Raw genomic sequence first — 12,500 nt, 5'->3', positions numbered from 1 at the left:
TATCAGCCGGGTATGGGAAGCAGGATGGGGTCTGACGGCGAGCGACCGGCGAGCGCGGCGACCGACCATCTCTCCCTTTCTCTCGAAACTATCGCTCTCTCTCTCCGTCCTTCGGCGGCTCGTTCCTCTTCTTCTTGCAAGGTTAAGGTTACGTCAGACGTGTTATGTTATAACCGTTGGGGCGCACTCTGGCAAGTTCAGTGTCTCGTCGAGAGTGGCCGCGACACTACTCGCGACCATCGTGCGCTTCCCGAGGACTGTGCCGCCTGTGATATACGAACAGTGAAAAGTTCATGAACTGCGTGTTGAAATTTGTTTGAACTATAACATCACGTGACGCATACCTGTCAAAAATTCCTGTAGCCCTTACAAGGTATGTCCTTAAATATTATTCACATTTTACAAAGATTTTTGAAATATTTAAAAAATGTAGTTGAAATTATTTTTCCGAGCTCGCAGTCCTGGACAACTGAGTGCAATCAGGTGATCCTGTTCAATAAACTGGTTTATTAAATATTTTATGGAGGCTGTCGGCTGGACCCACAGACCACTGCAGTTACTTACACTGCAATTATAATATTTAATGAAGAAAGTAAAATAAATGGGGACTAAAAATACTAGACATAATTATATACCAATAACAAAATTTGTATCTATCAAATAAAATTCATGATGTGACCAATTCTAATAAGTAATATTTTCTTCTCAAACTTTCTTCAGACGGACATCTAGAGAGTTACCTTGAAATATAAGAAGTTAAAACAAAAGAGTACAATTTAATAACGTTTCCAGGAAACGTTCACCGAGGAAAATAAATCGATGATAACGTAGAAAAATGAGTAGTGTGTATTGCGTACCGTTAGGGTATGTATAGGAAGGTTTTTGCGCTCATGCGCGCGAGCTTGTCTTCAATCGTGTATAGAGCGATAAGCTCCGATGCGCATATAGCAATAATGGCACTGCGCTATATTTAGAGCCGCTTCGTTTGGCTCCCTTTGCGAGAAGATTTATCATTTATACCATCGTTTTTAAGTTCTGGCCGTAAACCCTTACAAATTGCGTTTAATGATTCTATAAATAAAGTACTTTGCTGGGTAAAAATAGACGCGTTTACTTTGGACACGCATGAGTATTCTAAATAAGTAATTATTCGCATTATAAATAAAAAAGTTATCACAATTTATTTTCACCGTATTAATGTACCGATGGTCAAAATTGTTCCGTGCGTCGGAAAATCCTCAAAGTTCCGCGGTTGACGCAAGCAAAAGACATCAACGAGAGACACGCAAGACGAGCGAATTTATTTTCTTTCTTTTATCAAGTTTCGCTAATGAATTTAATATTTATATTCTACCGACGGCGGTATAAAAATATTTTTTTATTAACTAAATAAAAAATAGAAAGAATACGAACATAGCAAAGCTCATACATATGCGTATTATGATATACGACTTAAAATACAACATAATTATTATAAGCATGTCTTTTGTTTTCAATTTATAATATTGTTCGGGCGGTTCCGAAGGCTATGTAATGCGCTTTCAATTTAATGAACAGAGGGCAATTCCATTGAGTTAATGTTATGTGCGTAATATATTTTAATACTGACTGAATAATTGGTACAAGTTAACAAACGATATTGTTTGCAGAACACGAAGATATAAAATATGCATAATAAATAACAAGTTAATTATAAAGGCTAGACGATTGGAAGTCGGTAATTGGTCTTACGCGGCATATAGATAATAATAGTTCATCTTTGCGTATTAAGCTATTAAAAATATGAAAATAGAGGATAGAGAAAATAAAGGTTTCGCTAAAGATTCAGCATAAAACCAGTTAAAAATAAGGCAACATTTTCCCACGAACTTGAGCATTATTAAGGTCCCAGCTACCTACGGTATCTAGGTCCGCAATTGTACACGAAACAACTGGTAGCGTTGGCGAACCGCAAAAGTATAACAAACGATCCGGAGAGCACGACCGGGGTTCAGGTCATGTTGGTACCGGGGTACAAACTGTGCGGAATTGGATCACGAACCCACAACTTACGACCTAGCGAACACTCCATACTAAAGCTAGCCAAGTCATACTAAAGTTTGGCGCACTTCTTTGAACAAACCAGGGTCTAATTTGTAAACTGTCGTTGGAAAATCGTTAAATTGTATGTTAACACATATTTTATGGGCGAGCGCATAAATTAGAAAAGCTATAAAATTTTATATTGTAATTGATGTGATTAACTTCCTCATAATATATTTGTAGGTTAATCGAAATATATATGTGAATCGTTTTTGTATAATTTCTAATATATTTAGATGTATTGTGTGGTCAATACATAAAGCAATAATATATGTTTTCTAATTCAATGGATTATTTAATATAAATTGATTTATGCATGCTTGTGAATATTAATATAGACATTTGCTGCAGAGAAAGGTTTGAAATGAGAAAAATATTTTTTTCTTAAATAATAAATCTTCAATATTATCAAATAAATCTAGCCATTCTCAAGCCGTGATGTCATTACAGATGAGCAATATTTATCTTTTTAAGACAAATCTTTTGTTATCGGACGGGAAAACAAATGAATAATACAAAAAAAAAATCATGACTGATCTTGCTTAACTTCTTCCGAAAAAAATTTACTCCATTGCGAATAGTAACACAATTTGTCAGCAGGACAGTTCCCAATTTATAGCTTTGCGCCGTCATTTCAGTAATAAACCGATTTAGTTAGGTTAAGTTTAAACTTTCTATGCTACTTGGAAAAATTATATTCCACAAAAAAAAATATGTGTGAAAAATTCGGAATTCACTTTTAGGTACATGAAAATGTAAATTCGAAAATAAACTCAAAATTTTCGCAGTACACATCTACATATTCCGTTGACCCGATTGCGGGATCTGAGATTATAATTAAGAGGGTCACGTGAAAACACCGATCCACCGACTAGTTCGTGACTGCGCGCGCGCATACCCGGCGACACGCCATCAACATCGATTATTGGGCACAAGGCGATACCGCGTGCCGATTTCCTGATTATTTTCGATATCATACTATAGTTTATGGAGGAAGGCAAAGGAGATTTAAGAGGAAAGTGCGATCTTCATGATAGCTGGGGAAAGTTATGCCGCTTAAAGGACGAGTAGACAATACACAACAAGAATGTAAAAGGCAATTACAGATATAATCATATCAATTTTACTTCAGACGCAGTAATCGGATTCCAAGTTATTGAATTAAATCAATTATCAAATAAAATTGATTTGAATGAAAGCATTTAATTGATCAAAGTTAAAATTGAATTCTAAGATCTATCAAGCTATTAATACGGTAATCAATTTTGAGGATGTACCAATAAGTTAAATTGATTGGTAATAAATCAATATTTATTGGCCATGACTAACAAATATCGCTTCAATTTCCGAGCAGCACAGTAACCTGTTTCAAACGCATAAAACCTTTTTATCCTCATATTTTTTATCTACTTCATTACTATTCATAGTGAGTCCGCGAACTGTTTAAAGCTGTCAGATTTTTAAACACACACGAGATTCAGTAAAACGAAAGTTAAAACGGAATAGCGCGGAATAATTAAGGTTATTTTTTTAGTAGCTCCTGTATCGCATAGTAGGGGACACGAAGCTGGGTTGCTCCTATTTATAAAGTAACGTTTAAAGGGCGGTACTAGGCGGTCGTGCGCGGGGTCAGGATGGATTCCATCAGGCGTGCTTTCCATGAAGGATTTTAATTACGTCGTGTCGGGGTGAACGACCTGCGGCCGCGGTGCGGGTGCGTGCACTTTTGACGGCCTTTCAACAGGTGTCCCGTAACTTAATTTATTTTTATCTACAATAATGGACGTTGTTAGAGACCAATTTTTTTCGATTACAGATTACTTTTTGCTGCAAAAATATTGAGTCAGAAAACACGTATTTCTTCTAAATGTACTAATAAGTTTCATACAGTAAAACCGATGAAATGGAAACATAACAGAACTCAATGATGTCACGGTTTAGATCTAAAATTTCACGTTCACGAATATGTGCTAGAAATATTTTTAAAACAAATATATGAAAAGCATAACTGTTAAACAAAACTTTTATTTTAGCAATATCGTAAAATTCTAGCTGGAGAAAAAAGGTGCTTATGTTTGTTTATGGTGAGATGGGTATGTAAATGAGGAACCTGCGCCTGCGACTGACGCGACTAACAATAGACGTGGGTGTGAGCGGTCACCGCTGACTCATCTCCGACACAGATACCTCGTCCTACCCAAATATTGATACAAACATAAATTAAACAAAATCCGCAAACCAGTTTTTGTGTTCTCTTTATATAAATAGAAACATTATGGCTTTAGTCTACTTTATCCGCGAGAAAAAATGGGGACACTGCTTTCAGCCGCCGAATAGCTGAAAAGTAACCAAATAAATCACTGAAAATTTGTCAGTACCGTTGTAAACTGTTCGCGGTTAATCTCAACAAGGACAAACAAAAACGAATATAAATAAAACAGTATTTATGTCATTTGATACCAAACAGTATTTGATACAAATGAAGCGTCTGTGTCCAAGTTTTATTCGGACTGTCTGAAAATATTAATTGGTAATAGCTAGCTAGTTCTGCTTCTCAGCAAGTAAAGAATTTATAGACTTAAAGGGTAAAAGATAGCTTGCAAACAACTTCTTAATCAGAAGATAAGCCCGTTGTAAATAAGACGCCACAGCTGAAGTCGGCAGGGGTAATGCCTGGCATTAAGAACATTAATACATTATCGCTAGTATCTAATATCGAAACAGAGATACAATCGTTTCTCATAGCAATGCATCGATTTATCTGCAAAATTCGTGATATACTGTTGCGTCCCAGATAAAGCGGACAAAACAAAATTATACACAGCAAGCTTTACATTAGCCCGGAATGAAACACCGTGTGAGCTTAAATGGAGAACGTGGCTGTAAAGCGTTTTATGCTCTATAATACGTTGCAAGTGGGGCGACTTACAACGCCTGCAATGTGCTCAAATTGATTACGGGCGATACACGCGAATCGTCTAATAAAATCACTAATGGAACGGTACCAGTGGCGTGCGTCGCATAACGGCGCGGCTCTGTAGTCGCTCCCACGACTGACACATTATGCAAGCTGCGCGGGCGTCGCGTCGACGAGCACAATGTGAGCTATTGATCGCGGCCGCGATCGCGTTCCCGACGAAAAACTGCGTGCACCGTAAGTGAAACTAGATGCAATGCTAAGCGACATTCGCGTGCCTCAAGATTGACAGCCTAGTAGCTAATGTTTTGTTTCTTCTTCTCAGCCTTATCCAGGCCTGACGCTACAGTTAGCTTACGATACGTTTTGTTGTAGGAAATGCGCATTGCACCCTCGATCATTTCTTCCACGATTTATTATTATTTGATATCGATATTTATGTCGCTACTATATTGTTTAGTACTTAGTTAACGTAGAAGGTTGGCCTTTATGACTGCACGTGTTGGTAATTACAGCTTGACGTCTATTTCATTATGTCATACACGAATCTTCACAGAACATGCGGACGTTATTAATTTGTTTGCCCACAGAGCGGAACGCGTTTTTAAAAAATGTGATCTAATTATAATTGAGATGTATTAACTATACAAATTTGCTATTACAATGTGTTATTAATAACAGAAAAATTACACGCCGGCAAAATTAATGGGCCATGCAGTGAAGGGTTTGTGGTTTCTGAGCGGTCAGCGACATAAGTTAGTAAACACTGTTACTTTTATCGACCATGCAAATTGACACAAAATTGTAATGTTTGTATATTTTTTATGGATGAGTGAAACTACATAAAGAATAGTTAACATCATTAACGAGTACCTACAATATTTTATTACTATTGAATTATTTTCCGCCGATTACAATCGCAATCAACGATAAAAAAAATCGAGAATCGTTTACTTGTTTTAATTTGCATCAAATTATCCATAATACCGTCATATCCATATTAGAGTCAATTCTCACATTCATTAGCACTCGGAATGCGCAACAGATCGTTTAGTCGAGTGCTGCATTGTGTACACGCTGTGTGAATACAATCATAAAACGAAAAATACACATAAGTAGTTAGCTACAACGACGAGCTAATCAGAACGATCTTAATAGCATAATATACATCATAATGAAATCTTAGAGATCGGCGCCCAGACAGTCTGTAAATGTCAAGTTGTCTGGAAACAATGTTCGACAGTCTACGAGATATAGGGTCCAGCATCAGTTGAGGGTGTCGTTCGATTGCTATCGTCGGCGGCGACGTGGCACGTACCAGTAGCGGAATTCGGCTGCGGTCGGCAAGCGCGTGACCACAGTCCGAAACGCACGGCCCGCAAATTAGTAAGGAACTCTTATAGGTACGTCTGTCAGATTACTTGCGGTGAAACTCCACAGCTTTACACTCCGCACTTCTATTACTGAGAATCAGTGTGTGACCCAAATCCGCCCCACGTTCCGCACTTATTTGGCGTGGTATGAATGTGGAATGTCATTTGCTGCGCGCGCCGCTATTTTACACCGCAATAGATAGTGTTTGTGCGGTCGTTTACTGGTGTCTTTCGTTAATTTTATTTGCGTTTTGAGCTACTAACTGTAAATGCGCATGCGTACACAATGTACACGATTTTATCTCCAGCCGTATTTTCCTACATCCGTACTAGGCTTTGCTGGATACATGTTAACCGCCACCGAACAGTGGTTCCTATCACTAGCATTAAATTACAACTTGCTGAATTGCGTTTGTGTTTAACCAATGTGGTCATGACAAATGCAGTAATTTCTATACGTTTAGGTTCTATCTGAGTCATTTATTATTGCATGTACAGATCCATGCGAAGTAGGTCAGACACCCGGATTCCTCAGATAAAACTCTCCAGAACGGAGTGCTGATTTCTCAAACTAGGAATATGTAAATGTTTGCTGTCGATAAATCTTTAGTGCTGTGGCTAACTTGGTGAAGTGTGCACATTAAAAAATAAGAGATAACACATTCCTCGTTTTAGTCGTGACGATTGGTCTGCGGTCCGTATGTCGAAGACGGCGACGATCGCGGTAACGAGTGCTCGAGTGGGCGCTTTACATAGATCCAATGCAAATTGAGTAGCGATTTGCGCGCGTATAAATCAGCCGTCGCAAACACTACTACTTCGCATTTCGTCAATTAACGTCAACCATATTGTGCGCGATACGTGCGTGTGATGTTGCGCTGTGATTTATTACCACCAGTGGCAGCTGATGTAATTGATAGATGAAACGCTTACCTGCACCCTGCACACATCTCTACGTACATGTCTGCATAGTACATCCAAGCAAAAAGTCAACAAAAAGCAGCTCATGAAACCTAATATCCTTTAAAAATCCTGTTCTGTTTGTTACGCTAACTAGAAAGTGAATTAGGTGTAATCATAATTTGTCTGGAGTGGTTTGAGTAGCGAGACGGGTTAAAATTATAGGGAGCTTCTTAGAAAGAACCGCGTGCGCAATTCAAGAGCTGGACGTTAATCATTATCATTTCTTATATTTATGAATGGAATTCTAGATCTTCCGAGGATGCCAACCTCCATATTTTTTTAAAATAAATATTTCTAAATAAAAAGTAGGTTTAATAAAACAGCTTGTAATAATTGTTTGTAACACTAAGGAAGGGCGGAACCGACGTGCTAAATCAACTTAACGGTCTTCGCGGTTATCTGTGTTTATCCTGGCGGCATAAACGTGCACGCCTATCATCGATGCTTCCGATTAATTTACGCTGTACATATATTAAATTTTATTAGCCATAGCCATACAAGAGAAACTTGCATGGCTCGGTCACGTAGCGGGCGGAAATAGGAACGTCGTGAGATCACTTGGACGATTGACTAGATGTGATCGGCGACCACGGGAACTTCGACAATACGCAATTAATGAACCGTCTACTGAACATCTCGTCCTGCGTAACGGCTGGCCGGTGCCACTTCTTATCGACTGTAAGTGTTGCTTGGAGAGCTTATTGACCCCTTCGTTAGATGCACGAGCTTATTAAGGATAATGGTTCAAGTTTAAAATAGGAGACTGGGAAGCGTAACATTTCACTGTCCGATTGATTTATTATTTTATTTGGGACGAATCGAGTGCAAAATACCGAATACAATAAATTTCGTATTTATTGTCAATTGGCCAGCGCGCGTGCGGTGTAAGTGTGTAACTAACGAGACTGCTTTATGAGTTTCGCGATCGCGTCAGGAGATGATCCCAGTTAGCGGGGTGCGTCGGTACTCGGCAGCCGGGAGGTGTTGCCCGGGTCGGGGGTGGCGGGGGCCGGGCTATCTAATCGGGCGTCGCCTCGTCGCTGGTGGGCGGCGATCGGGATAACGCGCCACCACCGCCGCGCCCACACGCCAATTATGTGGGAAGAGGTTACGATTGCGCGCGCGATACCGCCAAATAACGCAAACGGACCCACCTAGAGACGATCGCGTGCATTCATCGGGAAACTATTACCAATGCCACTCCAATTAATGCTGCTTGATAAATATGTAGATTATTTAAACACTTTGTTGAGCCAATCCTTCCGTATTGCCAAATTATCAAGATTTGACATTAGGAAGATAGTCAACACCTGCAAGCAACAATTGCATATACTTGTTGTAGGTACTGGATGATGAAGTAGACTTATCCATATAAATCTATTGAAGCCTCTACATCAATCCACCTATACTAGCATTACCTTAGGTAACACAAAAATATGCCCAACTCTAAACTATATAAAGGCACTATACAGTGATTTGATATAATTACTTGAATGCAGCCAGTCCCGCATAGATAGATGCGATGTTATCGTTTCATACCGACGTTTGGCCGTCGCATCGATCGATAGGAGTCAGCGTCCGAGAGACGTAATTACAATAAATACGGTTCACATGCGAACCGGACCGGCCGACGTCCGACACGTCGACGGGCCGCATGCCGCCGCATTCTTGCAATTACGTAACACCTCAAGCAGACGTATTGCGGAATTAATAAGTAGCCCCAAGCAAAAATGCGAACGAAGGATGCACCTACCGTTAGTTTCTAATAATAAATTACCCAGAACTGAAGACATGGACTCCTCGTATACTTCCTGCGATTTTTAATATTCCCTGTAATTTTTATGTAGAAGCAAAATTCGTACGTATCAGAGTACATTCAAGAGGCAAGTACAAATACAAACTGTATGTAGCTTTAGCATCAACTATTGCCGTATCAAGTTTATTACTCTTGTTGATTCTTTGGATACCATTTCCTCTTTGCGATTCCACATATTAATATAGGTATCTATTACGAACTGAAGGTTCTCTTCGCTCTGAAATATAAACATAAATACCAAATGATATTCTTCTTCCGTACCAATCAAGTGATCATTTTCTTTTATGACATCATATTTATAACTCGACACTAACAAGGAATACTAATGGTGTTCAATAACTCGGCCGTACCTGTTTATAAAGTTAAATTTATTATCTACGTATGTGTTGTATGATGTTCTTTCTGAACTATTTGACGTGTCAGTGATTTTGATTCGATAGCTGACTATTTAACTGTCGATGTGCGACAGGGATTGATTCAAGATTAATAATCCCCTGGTATTTCTCAATTCCCATTCATTAGATTAAAAACATCCCCCAATGTGCTAATATTCAACACATAACATCCTGATTTTAAGTGCTATTTTAAGAGCATAATGAGACAGTATGAGCATCCTAAGTAGTAATCAAAGACGTTATAATCATAGGGTATGTCGCATGCCGCTGAGACCATGCTCGAGCCCCATCCTATATGTCAGACCAGTTCTGTCACGCACCGCTGCCTCTGTTGACGCATTCATAACAAATCTTAATCAAAGGAAGTGTTAATCCAACATAATCCGTGCCACTTAATCAGGTGCTAACGCTGTCTATCCGGTTGCTAATTAAACTGACATTTGTATGCAATCAGGTGCTTTGACTGACATGATTCCATACTCAAGCAAGCTAGTGCTGTGTTAGATCTTGGTTGCCGATGGCAAGATATGAACAGGGAGTAATGCAATTGTAATGAACATGCCCTTGAAAAATAAGAAGCGTTTCATGTTTAGTTACCCGAGGAAAGTGTACAGAATAATGACAGAAGGGCGGTTCGGCGTTATTACTGTAATGTCAGGTTGCTTCGTCTTCGTTCGCGAGCGTTACATGGCATTTCTCCTGAGCCTCAGAGAAACTAAAAAATAACACAAATAACCGGCTTGCCACAAACTCTATTAGATTTCCAACTTACTTTTTGCAGAGGTTGTCGTCGCCTAACTCGATCTCGATGCGGACGTGAGAAAATTGTTAATCTTATTTTGTAATAGTAGTTTGCAAGGAGAGATGATGAAGCGGCTTTTGAATTGAAAACTTATTCTAAAAGATGTCATAGTTCGGCAGCACTCAAAGGATTTAATTATCAGGCGACGATGAAAAACGTTCATCCTGATTATAATGTTAAATGGTTATTACTAACTTTACCGTAGAGCATTATTTATTCATTCGATGCGCGCCGCCGTGCTACGGTTCTGCGAAATGTAATGCAAATTGCAATCGAATTTCTATTCTAACAATGGTAGTAATAACGTCTTCATATAGGACTTCGAATGTAATAACAGTTAATAGCAATGGTATTATCGTTCCACCAGTGAGTGTAATGTAGAAAGGAAGAGTGCAAGTGTCAGAGCGCAGAGTTGCGACAGGGAAAGCGCTACGCCATATCACGAAAGGGAACTTCAAATCCACACTCGGTACGTCAGGTTCACTAACAACTTACCTCATTCGATCTAAGATAGGATCGAATACAGGAACTTGTAAGGGCACTTTCTTCGGCTCATTCAAGTTTTTTGACATTGAACCGCAGGGTACTTTGCTATACTTGTCTTATGTTTAATACGTGTCGTGCAAGCATTAGATACATAGTTGTAGCATTAGACTGGATGCTCCCCGTAGAACCTGTCCGGCGCTGAACGCCCTCGGCGTGATCGGATTTCCCGTTTGCGATTATTGCCTTTCTTTATTTCACGGGGCGGTTCGTTACCGTCGGTATCGGTATGTAACGGTACAGCATGGGCACAGGCATTTGCATGGTGATCCCATTACGGCGACTGGCGGGTGGAAGTTATTAAAATACGTTTAAGATCGTACAGCATTCGGCGGAGGCGATAAAGAGTAGACATTGCAGAGTCGTGAGTTTGCTCCGAGCTTTATTGCGTTCGGGATGAGATCGGGGTCCGCGGGCGAGTACGCTGCCAACGTAAACAAAGAACGAATTGAGGTGTTGGGCAAGCGACGGCCTGACGGACCGGTGCGGCCCGCTGTATCTCGTTAGCGGCACATTGTTCGCTCCCAGACACCGACATCGACATTCACCCTACTGTAATTGGCTACACGAAATATTGCACTATCGCTTTTATTGTCTAACCTTTTACAGTTATAAATTGACTTAATTTGTTCACATATCTTAGTCTCAGGAAGTAATAACAATAACTTTAAATGAGATCAACAGGAAAATCTAAAAGATTCAAAGCGAACGATGTAAACACTCATGGTTCAAGGACACAAGGTTAGAAAGTGGGTCTCTGAATGCGTGCGGCAGTGACAGGGCAGCGCAATCGCGTGACAAGTCTCGCTCTGAACATTATCATTCCACGTACGATGCTAAACCACTTATTCGGCTCGTGGTGACCGTTACCCGGCGCACGCACGCCGCCTGCATCAATGGCATATTTTTCCCCGGCGAAACTCCGCACACATTTACCATTCAAGGTTAACCCGGTCAGTGTAGCGCTTTGTTTACACGAGTGTCGCGACGTCCGACATCACACGGCGGACGTTCACACTTCACACTCGGAGCTGCTTGCCAACAAACGACCTATTGTCTCCTCAGAGATTTCTAGATTAATTTGCAACTAAAGTAATTTTCTTATTTAAACATGCGATGCACAATGTGTCCGGATGTGGCCTACAAAATGATAACGACCGCTTTTGATCGTTAAATGCAAATATGTACGTTAAATACATCAAAACCTTCGCCTTGGGCGTGAACTGCACACCATCCGAAGCCGACTCCATCTAGAAATCTAGATAAGGACATGCGTGCTCCGGGTCTATAATCCAGTCGCCCTGTGGCGAGTCTAAACTATTATGTCAATAAAGTAACAGTGTCAGTTAATTGAATGGGCATTCAGTAAATGAAGCCTAGATGGGTTCATATTTCAATGCCAGACTAAAGCTATGTGTTTTGACTGCAGATTTAGCTAGATAACGTAGTTTAAGTTATTTTTGAAACTCTAGGTAATTTATATCAAATCCAACTAATTACTACACAATTTTAGACTATGTAATACTAATAGAGTGCGTCCGATTGTTGCAGGTGCTCCAGACGACTGACATCGCTCAAACTCGAAGCGTTGACAAGGTAATTAAAAACA

At 39.8% G+C, this 12,500-nt stretch overlaps 2 protein-coding genes across 4 annotated transcripts in view; one reads left to right on the top strand and one right to left on the bottom strand.

The window, feature by feature from the left end:
- LOC110380849 (autophagy-related protein 16-1) overlaps nt 1-12,500 on the bottom strand; it is a 144,400-nt gene that overhangs the window by 80,046 nt on the left and 51,854 nt on the right. The window lies entirely within an intron of this gene.
- The window catches only part of LOC110380840 (uncharacterized), a 49,645-nt gene continuing 37,332 nt past the window's right edge, over nt 188-12,500 (top strand). Inside the window, exons 1-2 of the mRNA XM_021340967.3 lie at nt 188-373; nt 12,443-12,487. The gene's annotated coding sequence lies outside the window, so the exon portion shown is untranslated. The remainder of the gene's footprint in view (nt 374-12,442; nt 12,488-12,500) is intronic.

Source organism: Helicoverpa armigera, chromosome 14 (assembly GCF_030705265.1).
Source record: "Helicoverpa armigera isolate CAAS_96S chromosome 14, ASM3070526v1, whole genome shotgun sequence".
Lineage (NCBI taxonomy): Eukaryota > Metazoa > Arthropoda > Insecta > Lepidoptera > Noctuidae > Helicoverpa > Helicoverpa armigera.
Note: the sequence above shows the minus strand (reverse complement) of the source record. Positions and strands in the feature narration are given on the sequence as shown.